General features: G+C 46.0%; 1 protein-coding gene across 1 annotated transcript in view; it reads right to left on the bottom strand.

Annotated features, from left to right (window-relative positions):
• Positions 1 to 17922, bottom strand: part of LOC137651285 (retinoblastoma-binding protein 5 homolog) — a 202150-nt gene that overhangs the window by 152277 nt on the left and 31951 nt on the right. The gene's annotated exons all lie outside the window — the stretch shown is intronic.

The raw sequence follows: 17922 nt of genomic DNA, 5'->3' as shown, positions 1-17922 counted from the left end.
CTACTCCCTTGAAGGATCTCAGTTTGTTGAGGACCCTCAACATCAGATTGTGAGGGGGAAACAGGTAGATCCTGGACCATCTGTTCCAATCGAGGGACATCGCATCTACTGCTTCCGCCAAGGGGTCCACGTATGGGGACATATTTCGGCAGCTTCTTGTTGTCCTTCGTCGCGAAGAGGTCTATCTGCAGTTCTGGGACTTGTCTCAAGATGAAGGAGAATGATCCTGCATCTAGGGACCATTCTGACTCTATCGGTGTAACCCTGGATAGAGCGTCCGCGGTCACATTCCGTACTCCTTGAAGGTGAACTGCTGACAGGTGCCACTTCTTCTTCTCCGCCAGTCGAAATATGGCTAACATTACCTGGTTGAGAGGTGGGGATCTCGATCCCCGCCGATTCAGACATTTCACTACCACCTCGCTGTCCAGTACCAACCTTACATGGATCGAGTGACGTGGGGATACTTTCTTCAGGGTAAGAAGCACTGCCATAGCTTCTAGAAAGTTTATGTGAAAAGTCCCAAATAGCTTGGACCAGGTCCCTTGCACTTTTTTCCGATGGGAGTGACCCCCCCACCCTACCTTTGAGGTGTCTGTGTGGATTGTCACTGACGGGGGGGATGGCTGAAGAGGTAGAGACCTCTTTAGACGACTGGCTTGAGACCACGGTCTCAGAAGAGAACGTAGTCGAAGTGGGACCGGTCTCTTCAAGTCCCTTCGCTCTTTCGATGCAAAGGTTCTCCATACTCCCGCTGCATCTTTTAGCTGTGCTCTTAGCACTGGGTCTGTTACTGATGCAAACTGAAGAGAGCCCAAAACCCTCTCTTGTTCGCGTCTTGATATCCTCTCGGAACCTAGAAGTCTCCTGACAGACCCCGCTATTTCCTTCCTTTTCGACATCGGAATGGAAAAACGGTGTGACACTAGATCCCAGTGAATTCCCAACCACTGGAACCTCTGAGCTGGAGAAAGACGAGACTTCTTTCTGTTGATCATGAAACCTAGATATTCCAGGAACTGAATCACTTGTAGGGAAGCTTGCAAGCATTCTGCTCTGGATGCTGCCCACACCAACCAATCGTCCAGGTAGGCTACTACTTGGAACCCTTTTAGGCGTAACTGTTTGAGCGCTGCGCTCGCAAGCTTCGTAAAGATCCTTGGGGCTATGTTTAGCCCGAAGGGCATCGCTCTGAAAGCATACAGTTTTTGTTGTAGCTTGAATCCTAGGTAGGGGGAGAGACGGCGACTTATTGGAACGTGCCAATATGCGTCTGACAAATCGATGGAGACGGTATATGCCCTCTTGGGCAGTAAGGCCCTTATGTGTTGTAACGTTAACATCTTGAACTTGTGGTTCACTATGAACTTGTTGAGTGGTGACAAGTCCAGAATGACTCTGAGTTTCCCCGAGTCTTTCTTGGGAACACAAAACAGCCTCCCTTGAAACTTGATGGACTTTACCCTCCGGATCACCTTTTTCTCCAACAGATCTTGGATGTACTCCTCCAAAACGGGGGTGGAGTGTTGGAAAAATTGAGGGCACTGGGGCGGAGTACTGTACCAACTCCAACCCAGTCCATTTTTGAGAAGGCTGTGGGCCCAGGGATCGAAGGTCCAGCGATCCCGGAAATACTGAAGTCTCCCACCTACCGGCGACACTTCACTTTGACTGCCCTGCAGTCTTGCCTCCCTGGCCGCGACCACCTCTGAATCCTCGTCCCCTAGAGGGGCGTCTCGCCGAACCTCTGGCTGCACCTCTGGGCTTTGCACGAAACGTGGTCGATTGCTCCTCGAACACTGGATTGAATGCCGGGGAAGCTGATGACACGGCTTGGGGTACCCATTGGAAGGTGGTCGGGGTCTGGGCTACCAGTTGTGGTACCGGAGGCAAAGCTGGCTGCTGCTGCTGCTGTCTTTGTGGTTTGAAAGGCTTGGCTGGACGGGAGGAAAACCTCGATTTCTTCGCCTTTCCTTTCGGCTGAGGGCCCTCATCCGGAGAAGACTTCCTCTTAAGGGACAGGCCCCACTTCAGGAGATTACGGTTCTCAGTGTCTGCCTTGTCCACCACCTCTTTGACCACGTCGTTGGGAAAGAGATCTTTACCCCAGATGCTGGATGAAATGAGCCTCTTGGGTTCATGCCTCACTGTGGCCGAGGCGAAAACAAACTCTCTACAGGCCCTCCTTGCTTTAACAAAGCAATAAAGGTCCTTAGTCACCGTGGCCAGATGGATCTTGGCCATTACCATGAACATCTCCGGCATCTTGGGGTCGCTAGCCATCGTCTCCATGTTGGTCTGGAGAGACATCGAGGCTGCCAGGCGCTCCTTTGTGTCCAATTCCCTCCGTAGGAGGAATTCCGACAACTTGGGAAGGTTTTCGCCGAACTGCTGACCTGCAATGTCGGCGTCCAACTTCCCAACCGAGAAAGTGAGGTGCACCTCCTTCCAGTCCTTATTGTCCAGCGGCAAGGCCAATGACAGAGGTTTGCATTCCTCCAGATATGGACACGGTTTGCCAGCTTCAACCGCCTTCAAGACGGCCGCGAACCCCTTCTGCATAAAGGGGAAGGCCCTAGCCGGGGAGGATACAAAGGAGGGGTGCTTCTTACTCAAAGCGGCAACTTTAGAGTTTGAGAACCCCCTCTCCTTCAATGCAGCTGTTAGAGTAGCTTGAGCCTTGGAGTGATCCAGGATAATCACCTCCTTCGGTTCCGTCTCCTCCTTCGAGGCCGGCTCCTTCTTCAAACGGACATAACAGTCCGGGTAGGCCCCTCTACTGGGCCAGAATTCCACCTCCTCAAGGGGAACTGAGCCCAGTTTCTCCGACATGACGATCTTCCCGATCGTCATCGGCATGTGCTCGGCATATCTCCACGGGTTGGCATCCGAGCACAGAGGAAGGTCCTTCACGTTGAGCTTCTTTGGAGGTCCACGTGATGCTGTGATCTTCTGCATCTGGAGCTCCAAAGTAGCGGCCTTCTGATTATTCTCCCTCTGTATCTGTTGGATCATACCAACGATGGAAGAGAGAGCCTGTCCTAGCTCTGCTGGAAGAGCGGACGAGGTAGAGGGGATAGGTTCAGGGACCTGAACCGGAACGTCTGAAGATACGGAAACCTCTTCCTCCACGGCAATAGGATCTCGATCCTCCTCCTCACCCTCTGCGAGGAGATCCTGTTCCGCACGATCGGACAAGTCAGACATCTTGTCATCCAACTGGATGTCCTGCATGGCATCAGCAACATCCTCCTCCACTGGGATCTGGACGAGAGGGATCTCCGGCCGAGGCTGGGGAACAACAGCGTCAGTGGAAGCCTTGGGAAAAAGGTATGCCCTCATCTTCTCATTAGGAAGATAAGGTCCAGTGGTGTTTTTCTGAAAACCCCTTATCCATAAGCGAAGCTTCTCCCTCGCTGCATCCCTTGACTCCGCCGACCTAGGGGATTCAAAAGCCTCTGATAGCAGGTTAGTACATACAGCACATACCTGCGGATCCCAGTAGCGATGGTCATCATTGGAGGCTGCGCAAGCCGCGTGCCTCCTACACGAGACATGTCCGCAAAAGTTCTTGCTGCGGACATTGCAGAAGACACTATCACACTTCGGATGCTCCTCCTGTAAAAGAAGAAAATTTCCATGAATATCAAGTGAATTTCAATTCACATGTAAAAATGAGTATTCACCAAGAATAAGGGAAAGTCACCTACTTGTGAAACCCACACAAACACCTGTGGAAGCCCACCAGCCAAAGTCACGTAGTTAGTCTTTACTAAAATAACCAGAGAGCATATTTCCAAAGGAAATTAGGTGTAGCTCACACCTAAGGTAAAATTTTACCATTCTGGCCAGGGATGAAAAGAATTCTCTTTTATCCTTGTAAGGCGACACCAAGTGATTGCACAAGTAACACAAGTAAGTTAGAAAAGACAGTGTTGTAACCTACTATATCATGGACTCCCTTGGTTGAATACACCACTCAAGAAAGGACTGATACAGTACCTGAGGGTGGTGTGCCGGCCGGCTATTGCCGGTCAGCACCCCCCCCCCCATTTTTCGAAAGGTAGATCTCAAGTACACAACATCAGATCACCCCTATTGGGGAGAACTCCAGATCCCATGCCTGAACCGGCCGGGAGTGGTTGCCGGTCCGCAGCCACCCGGTTTGCACTGCGTTGCCGGCCATCATTCTTAGTGGCCGGCTAACCGGGCAGTGTAGCAGGCCGGCCGGCAGCAGTAAGCAAACCCTGCCGGCTGGCCTCCACACCAGGTAGCGCTCGGCTGCCGGCTCCACTTATAGTGGCCGGCAGATGAGCAAGAGACCGGCCGGCAAAGGTATATAACCATCGCCGACCGACAGCAAGAGAACTGGAGAACACCCCCCCCCCCCCCACCGGCGGCCGGCCTGTAGGCCGGCAGACGGCAAGGACAACACATACGAAGACAACAGAATGAGTGCCGGGCTAAGAGGCTATGAGCCTCTGTGCCCGGCACCCGAAAGAGTGCCGAAAGGAAGGGGAGACACTAAGTCAGGCTTCCTAACCGCTGCTTACTGAATCTACAGACGGCAGCGGTGGAGGGACCAAGAAAGGACCGGGCAGCACTCGAAGAAAGGGTCTCTGCCGGTCGGCACACTCTGCCGGCCGACAGGGGACCACGTCAGTTCCCCATCCTAACCTAGGCTAGGTACGGATGCGGACGACTGACACAAAGGAACGGAAAATAGAAGGGAAGGACAGAGGGTCCTATCCAACCTTGCCTTGGTTAAGGGTCATTCCCAACTAAGACAGCTCATCTCAGCCAGAGAAAAACCCGAGGGGGAGGCCGGCACTACTGGCTGCCTCCCTAAAACCAAGGCAAGGAAGGAATTGCTATTCCAGAAAAGGGAACATATCCCGAATCCGGAACGGCAAGAGGACAAGTCTGAGGGGTCACCGAGCGAAGGGATCCCTACTGGAACCCAACAAGGTGGACCAAGGGGGATAAACCCCTTATGCCCGTGTCAGTCAGCAAGGGAGACTCTGCCCCATGCCAGACCAACCCGGACTCAGACTAAAACACTGTTGTACTGTCCCCCTCTGAACCAATTCAGTTGGAACGGGAAGGTACAGTACTACTCCAGCATAGATATATTTGAAAATTAATTCAAACAAACCACTAGAGTTAAGCCTAAGGCTTAAACAGAGGGAAAGGGTTTGCCCCTTCCCCGAAGAGAAGGGAGCAAACGGGGAAACAGATATTATAATGACCTAAGACAACCTAGCCTAGGCACTAAGAGAATCGATTACCTAATTCACCGAAACTCACACCAATACTATCTTGGAAGGTACTCGAAAAGGGCTTATATGTATAACGTTGCCTAACGCTTAAAGCAATAAAAATCACACTTGGAAGACTAATTATCATGCAGGGAGTACATAGGCCAACAGCTAGCCTACGAAGACTAGTGTTGGCAGCCTAGGCAAAACTTCGCCAGGCACACTACTATCGCATCATAACAGAATTCCTAAATAAGCTAAGTAGCTAATATTTAAGCGCAAAGGGGCTGGGAACGTCGCTCTTGCTAACAAATAAATCCTATTCTAGCGAGCGACAGCATCCATGATGCCTCCAGCAGGCAACAGCTCTTGTATCAAAGATAACTCTTTTAATTACTTTAATTTTAACCAAGAGCCTACATTTATACATAAAAGAAATAGTACTCAACTTATCCGAGGCAGAAGAAGTTGGAGAAAGCATTATCAAACGAGAAAATCCAAGATTGGTAGTAATACAGGGAAAAAACACCGAGTCGTAGAGCTACGCAAAAAGGAATACAGATGGCGCCGCGAGCGGCGCAGGGCATGCTTTCGAAACGGGGAGGAGAGATGCCTTACGAACGGCTCCCCCCTTTCTTATCGTTTTCGTTTTCTTGCCATTTGACCCCTACGAAGTGTTAACTCTATTCGGGGTATAGATTGCTATGAGGCGTGTCAAGAATACGTCCACTGATATTTACGATATCCCTAAGGTCTTTTTTAGGGATACTCGCTCCAGGAGTTAGAATTCTGGGTACCTGAAGGTAAATTCTCTGGGAATATCGCCGTAGTTGTAATATACCCTAGGAAGCTGCCTTTAAGGAACTTCCATCAGGACGACATGGCTTGAGCCCAAAAATGTCTGTGTCAGTACTAATACCTAATTTCATAACCTAACTGCTTAGCTATAAAGTAATTTGAATCATAATACATTGCTAAATTTGAAACCACAAATAACAATTTGTATTTTTCCTAGCTATAAAAAGCTGAGTCATTTATATGGGCTACTCCTGGTTGCATTATTTTTATGACCAGACAATCAAAGAAAATTAGTTTGAGTGCATCATACTTAGTTGCTAATTAATTACTGTGTATGCGGCGTAGACCGCCCGCACCAGCATTTCTCCACACTCTCCTGGTCAAAGACTTATAGTTTATTCCTATACAGGTACAAACTTCGGAGTCATTTATACGGGAGTCTTCCTTAGGTGGGGGTGGGAATCTCCGTTGAGAGGTACAGTATAGCCTTCCTCTCTGATAGACACGATTACTATAATGTAAGATATCAAAAGTAAATAATTTGTAAACTGTGTAGTCAGCTCGTAAAGAGGAAAGGCTATACATTTGATCCCAGAGGATAATATTCTTTACCAGGAGTGAAGTCACTTGAACATCAAGTGTTAAATAAAATTATATACAGTATTCAATATATCATCAAATACTGAAAATTTAAGGCATTCTTACTTGCATTAGGGTGAATTCCAAGTGAAGGCTTCAAGTCCAATCAAGATCACCAGCTGCCTTGATACCCATTACATACCCTTATAATGCAGAGAATAATTGATGCCCGAGTTGCGTCTGGAAGAGCTTGTAATTGGAATATTTGTTGTGCTGCAACAATAAGGCCTAAAGAGATGGTGTCTAAAGACATGCGTGCATTATTTTAGAAAATGGTCCATAAAGGTGGTTTGTCTCTTCCATACACCAGCTTTGAGGACTTGTGCTACAGAGTGGTTTTTACAGAACACTAAGGTTGCTACAAGCCCGCGTATATCAGGTACTCGAAGAGGGGGTGCATATGTCAACAATTCCCCTGAGAATTTATAAGCTCTTATGATTGTTTTTCTCAACCAGAAAGAAATGATGTTTCTGGATCCTTTTTTTTGGAGGGGCCAGTGGTCACAAACAAGTCAGAGATTTTAGGGCTAAGGTACTATGTTCTTTTCATATATTTACGCATTGCTCTTACAGGACAGAGTAACATGCCATCCAGGTCATCAGTTACCTCCTTGAGAGACAAGATCGTGAAAGATTCAAATCTGATATCGTTTTCAACCGGATTATGGGGTTTGGCCACATATTTGGGAACAAAGATACTGTAGTTCTTTCTACCCTCTGGAATGTGATGTAAAATAAGAAAGCTCTGTAATTCACTTTCTCTCTTGGCTAAAGTTAAGGCAAGGAGGAAGACGGTCTTTAAGATAAGGTCCCTGTCAAAGGCTTTATGCATAGGTTCATAAGGGTCTTTTCTTAGAGCTCTTAGAGCCTTCGTCACCTCTCAAGTAGGGGGCCTGAGTTCTCGAGGAGGAAAAACCTGCTCGAAACTCCTAATGAGAGCTGAGAGTTCCCAAGACGAGGAGAGGTCAAGCCCTTTCGGTTTGAAGACCTGGCTCAATTCTGAGCCGTAGCCTTTCACCCTAGAGACTGAAAGGGATCTCTGGTTCCTTAAGAACACCAGAATGCCTGCAATCAGGGAAAAAGTGTCCTTGAGTGCAGCAATATTCCCCTACAACACCGATCACAAAAAAATTTCCACTTAGCCTGGTATACTGCTGCTGATGACTTTCAGAATATCCAGAATATTGTTTCACAGTTAGTCTAGAAAAGCCTTTCTTTCAGAGATGCTGGATAGTCTAGCTGTGAAGTGACAGGCAATGCACTGTGTCATGAAACTTTCTTATGTGCGGTTGTCGTAACAGGTTTGGCCATTCTGGAAGTTCTCTTGGATCTTCCGTGAGAAGTTCCAAGTGGTTTCTGCAGAATGCTACGGATGTGGCAGGACCATAGGAGAGAATGGAAGTTCTCTTGGAACTTTCGGGAGAAGTTCCAAGTGGTTTCTGCAGAATGCTAGGGATGTGGCAGGACCATGGGAGAGAATGGAAGTTCTCTTGGAACTTTCTGGGGAAGTTCCAAGTGGTTTCTGCAGAATGCTAGGGTTGTAGCAGGACCATGGATATCATGTGCTTGAGGGGGGAGGTCCCTGGCAACACTTCCCGCAAGGATTGCAAGTTCTCATGATAAATTTTAACTACAGTCATACCTTTCTTCACGAAAGACTCTGCTTACGAAATTTTCAAGCTGCGAAACGAGATGCGAATATTTTTATGACTCACTTTACAAAAAGAGATTTGCCAGCCAGGTCAAGAATAAAATAGTCACCCATCACAGAGTTGAAGAAAATGGGTTCAAACAACAGAAAATGTAGCTGTAGTCTATAATAGGGGTAACTAAAACAGTACAGCACATATGGAACCGTATATTTAGTACATGTATAGTATTGTAGTGTATGTAGTGTATTGTATTATTTTCCATTTACTATTATACTATATTGTAATAACTACTTAATTTACAGGTGTTAACATTTAGCTTAGGTATAGTGAATGGTTCAAATGTAATTGGCTGTAGAGTGTTTCATTGTAGTTATACTGTAGCTTTATAATGAGATTTAATGTGGTGTTTTGTAGGGTTTGGAACGAATTAGGCAATTTACTTGTGAAATGTGACTCTCAACACGAAAGAATTACTTTAAAAAAGCCACTCCAGAACGAATTAATTTCGTGTTCTGAGGCATTACTGTACCTGTAATAAGACGTTGCATTTCTAAAAACTTCCTCTGGTGCAACCAGTGTTCATGCTCAGATTGAAAAATGTTTTGGCCAACGATATGTCGTTCATTTCTGAAAATCTTCGAATTGATCTCACTGGACAGAGTAGAATAGCACCCAAGTCATCAGTGGCCTCCTTGAGAGACAAGATCGTGAAGAAGTCCAACTGATATTTCCCTGGAATCTGGGTTCTGGTCACAAACTCGAGAGCAAAGGATACAAAAAATTCTTTATACCCTTTGGAATGGGACACAAGATAGTATAGACCATGTAGTCCGTTAATTCTCCTTGGCTGAAGGTAAGGCAAGGAAGAAGGTGGTCTTTATGCATGGTATTGTGGGAGGACTTTCTACCCTTTTCCACATTCTAAAAGGGGGAGTTTTGTTCTCAAAGGGGGCCAAGCCTGCCCGCTAAAACCCATATAAGAGCCAAGAGTTTTCCCAAAGAGTCAAGGTCTTTCAGTCTTAGAACTTGGTTCAAGGCCTAGCGGTAGTCTTGTACCGCTTTGACTGAAAAGAAATTCGTTCCTCAAATACAGAAACCCATATTCAGGGGAAAGAGACCTTGAGAGAGACAATATCCCCTGTAAAACCCCGATCACTGAAGGTTCCATTTGGCCAACTAGACTGTTGTGCCCGATCACAGAAGTTTCCATTTGGCTTGGTAGATTGCTGCGGACAACTTTTGGGGACATCTGAACAGTTATTTCATGGTTGGGCTCAAACTCCATTCTTTCGAAAGTGCAGCTAACAAGACTCCCATTGTGACATGGCAGGCAATGCTCAGCAACTTAAGAGTGTGGTTAACCTATCAGATTTTAGTCATTCTGGAGGTTTTCTCGAGGCTTCCATGAGAAGTTCCAGTAGGACTAGGTACCAATCCTCTGTTGTCTCCTTTGAAGATAGGAGCGTTATTCTGACTCCCTTGGATGTTTGGATTTCATTCAGTTGGACGAATCAGATGAAGTAGTGTAAGATTGTAAGAAACCAGACTGTCTCATGGATAATAAAGAAGGATTGCCTATTACTGCAGTTTTTGATCTAGGACCGATTAGCTAAACACCGGGAGTTAGTAAACCACCGGTGGGAGGTAATTTCCCCACAATTGCCGCTGGGAGGTGCAAAGGCCCATCTGCACCCATTGCTGTCCCTGATTAATTCTAATAGTTAGCAACGACCGCTCTCCAGTCGAGAATAACTTTACCGAGAGGGAGGATGTTTTGGTCTGAGCTTATTCGTGCATCTCTTACTATCAGATGGCATGGCAGGAGCGAGGCTGTGCCTTTTTATTTAAAAACCATAGGTTGTTACCAAGGAGTTATCTTTCCTCTATCTCACTGGAGAGTTGCTCAAGACTTCCTCCATGGCTCCTTTGGCCAAAAATTTGGATACTGTACTTCCTCTAATTAGAGGAGGTTTTCTACTAAACCTTTCGTATAAAACTGTTGGATCATCAAGAGTCCTGGTCAGAGGTGGCCGACAGGCTATGAAAGGGACTTGATATCCTGAACGAAGGACTTCTACCATCCAAGGGTCGGGCCCGAAGTCCTGCCACCTTAGCCAAAAGCTTTGTAAGCATTTTCCCAATGGTGGTAAGCAGGGGGACATGCCCTCGCGAATGGGAACCTCTGCGACCGGGCTCTCTTCGTCCGGAGGGATGTCCTCTGTTGTGAATCTGTTGGAAGCAGAAGTTAGCTTTTCTGCAGAACTGGCTTAAAATGATATTTTAATTATAAAATAAATTTTTGAATATACTTACCCGGTGAATATATAATAGCTAAGCCTCCGGCGGCTCGACAGAAAAACACACAAAAACTCGCGAGCGATCGCTATGAAGGTTGCGGGTGTGCCCACTAGCGCCAACTATCGGCCAGATACCGCATATACATGTAAAAAGACCCAATTTTTCTCATCCCGCTGGGTCTCTATCGGGGAGGAAGGGGGGGCCTTTAAGTTATATATTCACCGGGTAAGTATATTCAAAAATTTATTTTATAATTAAAATATCATTTTTAAATATTTAACTTAGCCGGTGAATATATAATAGCTGATTCACACCCATGGTGGTGGGTAGAGACCAGAGTTAATTAAGTTTACAGCGTATATGCTTAGAGTTTTTGACAGTTATATCATAACAAAACCCAAATATATAAAGGTACCTGGTAAGGAAGTTGACTTAGACGATTACTCTGCCTTATTAGTCTGTCTTCCTCACGAAGCCCAGCGATCCTCTTAGGATGCTGAAAGACTCCCAGGAGCTGAAGTATTAAGGGCTACAACCCATACAACAGGACCTCATCAAACCCCTAATCTGGGCGCTCTCAAGAAATGACATTTGACCACCTGCCAAATCAAAAAAAAAAGGCTGCGAAAGGCTTCTTAGCCTTCCGTACAATCCAATTAAAAAACATTTCAAGAGCAGATTAAAAGGATATTGGAATTAAGGGAATGTAGTGGTAGAACCCTTACCCACTACTGCATTCGCTGTAACGAATGGACCCAGTGTGTAGCAGTCCTCGTAAAGAGTCTGGACGTCTTTTAAGTAAAATGACGCGAATACCGATTTGCTTCTCCAAACGGTCGCGTCCATAATACTTTGCAGAGATTTATTTTGCTTAAAGGCCAAAGAAGTTGCTATAGCTCTTATTTCGTGCGTCTTAACCTTAAGCAAGCATCGGTCTTTTTCATTCAAGTGAGAATGAGCCTCTCGTATTAAAAGTCTGATAAAATATGACAAAGCATTCTTTGACATAGGCAATGATGGTTTCATAACTGAGCACCATAATGCCTCAGATCCACCTCGTAAGGACTTAGTAAGAGCTAAGTAGAACTTAAGAGTTCTAACTGGACACAGCACTCTTTCAAGTTCGTTGCTTACGATCTCTGACAGGCAAGGTATATCAAAAGACTTAGGCCAAGGACGAGAAGGCAGTTCATTTTTGGCCAGGAAACCAAGTTGAAGTGAACATGTGGCTTTTTCTGTAGAAAAGCCGATGTTCTTACTGAAGGCATGAATTTCACTGACCCTTTTAGCCGAAGCCAAGCACACTAGGAAAAGCGTCTTGAGGGTGAGATCCTTCAGGGAGGCTGAATGTAATGGCTCAAACCTGTCTGACATGAGGAACCTTAGGACCACGTCTAAGTTCCATCCAGGAGTTGCCAAACGACGTTCCTTAGAGGTCTCGAAAGACTTAAGGAGATCTTGGAGATCTTAATTGTTGGAAAGATCTAAGCCTCTATGACGAAAGACCGAAGCCAACATGCTCCTGTAGCCCTAAATCGTGGGAGCTGAGAGGGAGCGAACATTTCTCAGATGTAAAAGAAAATCTCCGATTGGGCTACAGAGGTACTGGAAAAGGACATAGATGCTGGCTTGCACCAATCTCGAAAGACTTCCCACTTCGACTGGTATACTCTGAAGGTAGAAGCTCTCCTAGCTCTCGCAATCGCACTGGCTGCCTCCTTCGAAAAGCCTCGAGCTCTTGAGAGTCTCTCGATAGTCTGAAGGCAGTCAGACGAAGCGCGGGGAGGCTTTGATGAACATTCTTTACGTGGGGCTGACGTAAGAGATCTACCCTTAGAGGAAGACTTCTTGGAATGTCTACCAGCCATTGAAGTACCTCAGTGAACCACTCTCTCGCGGGCCAGAGGGTAGCAACCAACGTCAACCCTGTCCCTTCGTGAGAGGCGAACTTCTGCAGTACCTTGTTGACTATCTTGAATGGTGGGAATGCATATAAGTCCAGAAGAGACCAATCCAGTAGAAACGCGTCTATGTGGATTGCTTCTGTATCTAGGACTGGAGAGCAATAGATTGGTAACCTTCTGGTCAACGAGGAGGCAAAGAGGTCTATGGTGGGTTGACCCCAAGTAGCCCAAAGACTCTTGCCCACGTCCTTGTGGAGGGTCCATTCCGTGGGTATCACCTGACCCCTCCGACTGAGACAGTCTGCCAAGACGTTCAAGTCCCCCTGGATGAATCTCGTCAACAGGGAGATGCCTCGATTTCTTGACCATATGAGAAGGTCCCTTGCGATCTCGAGCAGCGTGAAGGAGTGTGTGCCTCCTTGCTTGGAGATGTACGCCAAAGCTGTGGTGTTGTCTGAGTTAACCTCTACCACTTAGTTTCGAAGAAAGCTTTCGAATTTCATCAAGGCCAAGTGGACTGCTAATAGCTCCTTGCCGTTGATGTGCATGCTCCTCTGACTTGAGGTCCACAGACCCGAGCATTCCCGACCGTACAGGGTCGCACCCCAACCCAAATCCGACGCGTCTGAGAACAACACGTGGTTTGGGTTCTTGACTGCTAGGGATAGTCCCCTCTCTCAGACTGATATTGCTGTCCCACCATTTCAGGCATGCCTTTACTGGTTCGGAGACTGGGAATGATACCGTCTCTAACGTCTTGTCCTAGTTCCAGTGAGAGGCTAGATGGAACTGGAGAGGCAGAAGGTGTAGTCTCCCTAGTGAGACAAACTGCTCCAGGGATGAGAGAGTCCCTACGAGACTGTTCCAACTCCTGACTGAACAAACGTTCTCTTTTCAGCATTAGTTGGACTTCGAGCAGGGCTTGTTCTATTCGGGTGGCAGACGGAAAAGCCCGAAAAAACTGGACTGCGAATCTCCATCCCCAAATAAAGAATAATCTGGGATGGGATCAGTTGGGACTTTTAGGTTGACCAAAAGTCCCAACTCCCTGGCCAGACTCAACGTCCAATGTAGATCCTGCAGACAGCGAAGACTGGACGATGCTCTGAGAAGCCAGTCGTCCAAGTACAGGGAGGCTCGGATTCCCAATAGATGGAGGGATTTTGCCACATTCCTCATGAGCCTCGTAAACACGAGAGGAGCAGGACTGAGGCCAAAGCACAGGGCTCGAAACTGGTACCCCACATTCCTGTAAACAAACCTCAGAAACGGTTGGGAATCCGGGTGTATAGGAATGTGGAAGTATGCCTCCTGAAGGTCGAGAGAGACCATCCAGTCGCCTTCCATTAATGCTGTCAAGACAGCCTGGTAGACTTCATCGTGAAGTTTGTCTTGACAATGAACACATTGAGCGCACTTGCCTCTTACGTACTCCTGCAGTGAACATGGCTGCCAGATCATTGGAGCCATCCCAGAGGGACTTGTTCCTGCAGAGAACGTGGCTGTCAGATTATGGAGCCATCCCTGATAGCCTTGTTTATGCATGACATAATTGTACAGCAAAACTTCAAACGCTCGAAAAAACTCCTAACAGGAGATGGTCTAGCTCTGAAGTCGACCATAAAATCTTGGAGCGTCTCATGGCCAGGTGCCAGGGAGAGTCTATGAGGTTTGAGAAGTCTATCTGGGCAGAGGCAGGAACTCCCAAGCCGAGAACTTCTCCCGTGTCATATCAGACTCTCGCTCTATAAGCCAGCTTAAAAGTAGGGAAAGCAAAGGCTGTCTCCCCCAAACTCCTCCTGGTGATTAACCAGTCGCCTAGCAAACGTAAAGCTCTCTTAGAAGAGCGAGAGAGCACTAGCTTAGAAAACAACGGCTTCGAAGTAGCTAGGCCTAGTGTAAACTCTGACGTTTAGGCGAACGAGGAGCAGCAGTTACAAAAAGATCCGGACAAAGATCCTTAAAAATCAGCATGATTTATTTAAAGTCCATAGAGGGCTGAGCAGCTTTAGGCTCCTCTCCGTCTGACAGAGTCCTCAAGGGAATATCAGTAGGAGGGGGATCAGCAACTTCCTCATCTGAAGGAACCTTGTCCGACAATTGCCGAGTCTCAAGCAAGGGAGAGACCTGCCGTGGTGGCAATGCTTGACAAGCAGAGTCCACACGCAAAGGAGCAACAGTAGCAGTCAAGGACGCTATGTCATGTAACTGCTTAAAGGACTGACCAGCAACAACAACAGGTGCGGGAGGACGCTCGACGTCAACTCGAGACTGCCTTGACTGCTTAGACTGAGCAGTCAAAACAACTCTTGACAGCGGTGCTTGACGCTCAACGTCAAAACAAGTCAACTATGCTGGTTGGTGAACGTCCTGAACGTCAACAAGAGCAAGCGGCAGCGGGGCTGAACGTCCACAAGCGGCTGAGAGTCAACACGGGACTGCATCGAGTGAGGCTCTACAAAACACGATTGACGTGACTTTGTAACGTCAATGTCAACAGGACGAGCAAAGGCTCGTTTGGGCGGCTGACGGCCAGGATCTCGATCAGCTAAGCGGCGAGGATCATCGTGAACCTGCTCAACAGAATAGTCCTCCATAAGAGAGGCAAGCTTATTCTGCATGTCTTGCCGTACAACCCATTTAGGATCAACGGGAATGGTTGCGGTAAGAGACGAGGGTAACGTCTGTGACTGCAAAACCTTGCCTACAATAAGACTCTCGGAGCCTGTGTTACGCTTTTGTTTAGGCGGCGAGCAGTCTTCCGATGACTGCATAGGGTCAGAGCTGTCCCAATGGCTACAACCAGGACGCTGGACCTGTCCTGAAAGGACTGACTTTCGCTTAAGGGGACCGTCCGCGGTGGTATTTTGGCATACCAACTTGAAAAAATTCAAAAATCGTTTTATTGTCTCTCTGTATAGAGAAACATATCGTACATGCTCTCCAGAAGTTTCAACCCATTATTTTTACAAATAACGAAGATATAGAGGTTTTTAAATGATGACGTCATCCATACTGTGTCGTCTGCATGACTTAGTTTGACAAAATCGTCTTTGTGTGTAATTTTGCATATATATAGCGATTTTTCACTTATATTTCGATCTATCGTACGTCTGGCAGAAATGGAAGGCATTTGTAGAGTGTAGATGAACGAAGTCTACTACAATAACAGAAGCCAAAGTTGCCAAAGATGTATAGAAGTTATAATGTATGCCTATGTTTACTTGAAGTTCGTATGTACATTGTGTTTCCACAACGCCTTCGGGAACATTATAGCAAGGCCAATGTTACCTAAGGTTGTAGAAAGAACAAATAGTCAATAATTTTTCCAAACAATGAAAATAGCGGTCTTTAAATGATGACGTCATCCTTATGGCGTCGTCTGCCTGACTGAGTTAGACAGGTGCGCAGTTTCTCTCTCTCTCTCTCTCTCTCTCTCTCTCTCTCTCGAATTATTTACCACTGCCATTTATACAAATACTTTTATTCTCTCTCTCTCTCTCTCTCTCTCTCTCTCTCTCTCTCTAATTATTTAAAACTCCCATTTATACAAATACTATAATAACAATGTTCAACTCTCTCTCTCTCTCTCTCTCTCTCTCTCTCTCTCATATTTCGAAATCTCGTACCTCTGGCAGAAATGAAAGACATTGGTAGAGGGTAGGTGAATGAAAACTGCCACCTATGAACACATCACAAAGTCTCCAAAGACATATAGAAATTATAATGCATGTGTTTATTTACTTGAAGTTTGTATGTTGATTGTGCTTTCACAACGTCCTCTGGAATTTTATAGCAATGCCAATGTTACATAAGGTGATAGAAAGAACAAAAAGTAAGTGGGAGAACAAGAAAACAGAAGCCAAAGATGCCAAAGATGTATAGAAGTTATAATGTATGCGTTTGTTTACTTGAAGTTCGTATGTACATTGTGTTTCCACAACGCCCTCGGGAACATATGGATGTCATGAGATTCAGGTAATAAAAGTTTGTGGCAGGCATAACAACTTTTATTTATGTTCGATCTACCGGAATCCAGACATGGATGATTCTATCTTTGATTGTCTTCTTACCATTATGGCTAAGATACAAGAAGATGATAGAAAGGCTTCTTTTGTCTTTGTTGGTGATTTTAATGCTCACCATAGGGAGTGGTTAAGTTCTATCTCTCCTACCGATCGCCATGGCTTAAGAGCTTTAGACTTTGCCTCTGAATCAGGCTGTGAGCAAATCATAAATGAAGCTACTCACAGGTCTGGTAATTGCTTGGACCTCGTATACACTGACTCCCCTGGCGTTATAACTGGTAAGGTTGGTTCTCCAGTCGGGACATCTGATCATGCCTTGATTTCATTATTAGTGAAGACTGAGCAGCCTGTCCCTGATATATCATATTCTTGTAAAATTTATATGAAATCCCAAGCAGACTGGAATGGGATTTTACATGATCTTTTGTGCTTGAATTGGTCACAATTATATAATAGTGTAGATCCTGTTGTCCCTCTGAATGAGAATCTAGTCAACATAATTGAAAGGCGTATCCCTTCTCGTGTGCTAAGGTACCGAGTGAAGGACAAACCGTGGTTCAATGATGATTGTAGACGTGCTTTTTTGGAGAAGCAGGAGGCCTATCAACTTTGGAAGGGTAACAGATCAGATTTGACCTGGAACAATTATACTCAGCTTCGAGCTTTTGCTCAGAGAGTTTATGCCTCAACTGAAAAGGAGTACAATTTAACCATAAAAGAAACACTTTCTGGTACAACTCAGGAACATAAATGGTGGTCTACCCTTAAATCTGCACTCTTTGGTGTAGATGCAACAGTTCCTCCTTTACTTAAACCAGGTGGCTCAGTCACTCACTGTCCAAAGGAAAAGGCAACCCTTTTGGCTGATGTTTTTGACAGTAAACAGAGTAATGAAAAACTTGAACTTCCTTATTCCTGTTTTCCTGAGGCTAAACTAACTAGTTTAGCTTTTCGATCTCGTGAGATTAAAGCTCTGTTGATGGACCTTGATGCTTATGGAGGTGTAGACCCAAATGGTATTTTTCCTTTGTTTTTTATAAAGACAGCAGATTTCTTAGCTCCAAAGTTATCTGTTATTTTGCGCAAGTTAGCAAGAAGAGGAGCTTTTAGCACTAGTTGGAGAATTGGTAATGTTACTCCTCTATGTAAATGTGTTTGTGGTAGCTCAAGTCCCACTGATTACCGCCCAATTTCCATAACTCCCATATTATCTAAAGTTTTTGAACGTCTTCTGGCAAAACGTCTTAATAGGTTTGCTGAAGGTAATCATCTACTCCCTAGTTTGCAATTTGGTTTTCGTAAAGGCCTTGGAGCATGTGATGCCCTTCTTACAATCTCCAATGCT

Source organism: Palaemon carinicauda, chromosome 12 (genome assembly GCF_036898095.1).
Source record: "Palaemon carinicauda isolate YSFRI2023 chromosome 12, ASM3689809v2, whole genome shotgun sequence".
NCBI classification, from domain to species: Eukaryota; Metazoa; Arthropoda; class Malacostraca; order Decapoda; family Palaemonidae; genus Palaemon; species Palaemon carinicauda.
The sequence above is the reverse complement of the archived record's forward strand: the minus strand, read 5'-3'. Positions and strand labels throughout refer to the sequence as shown.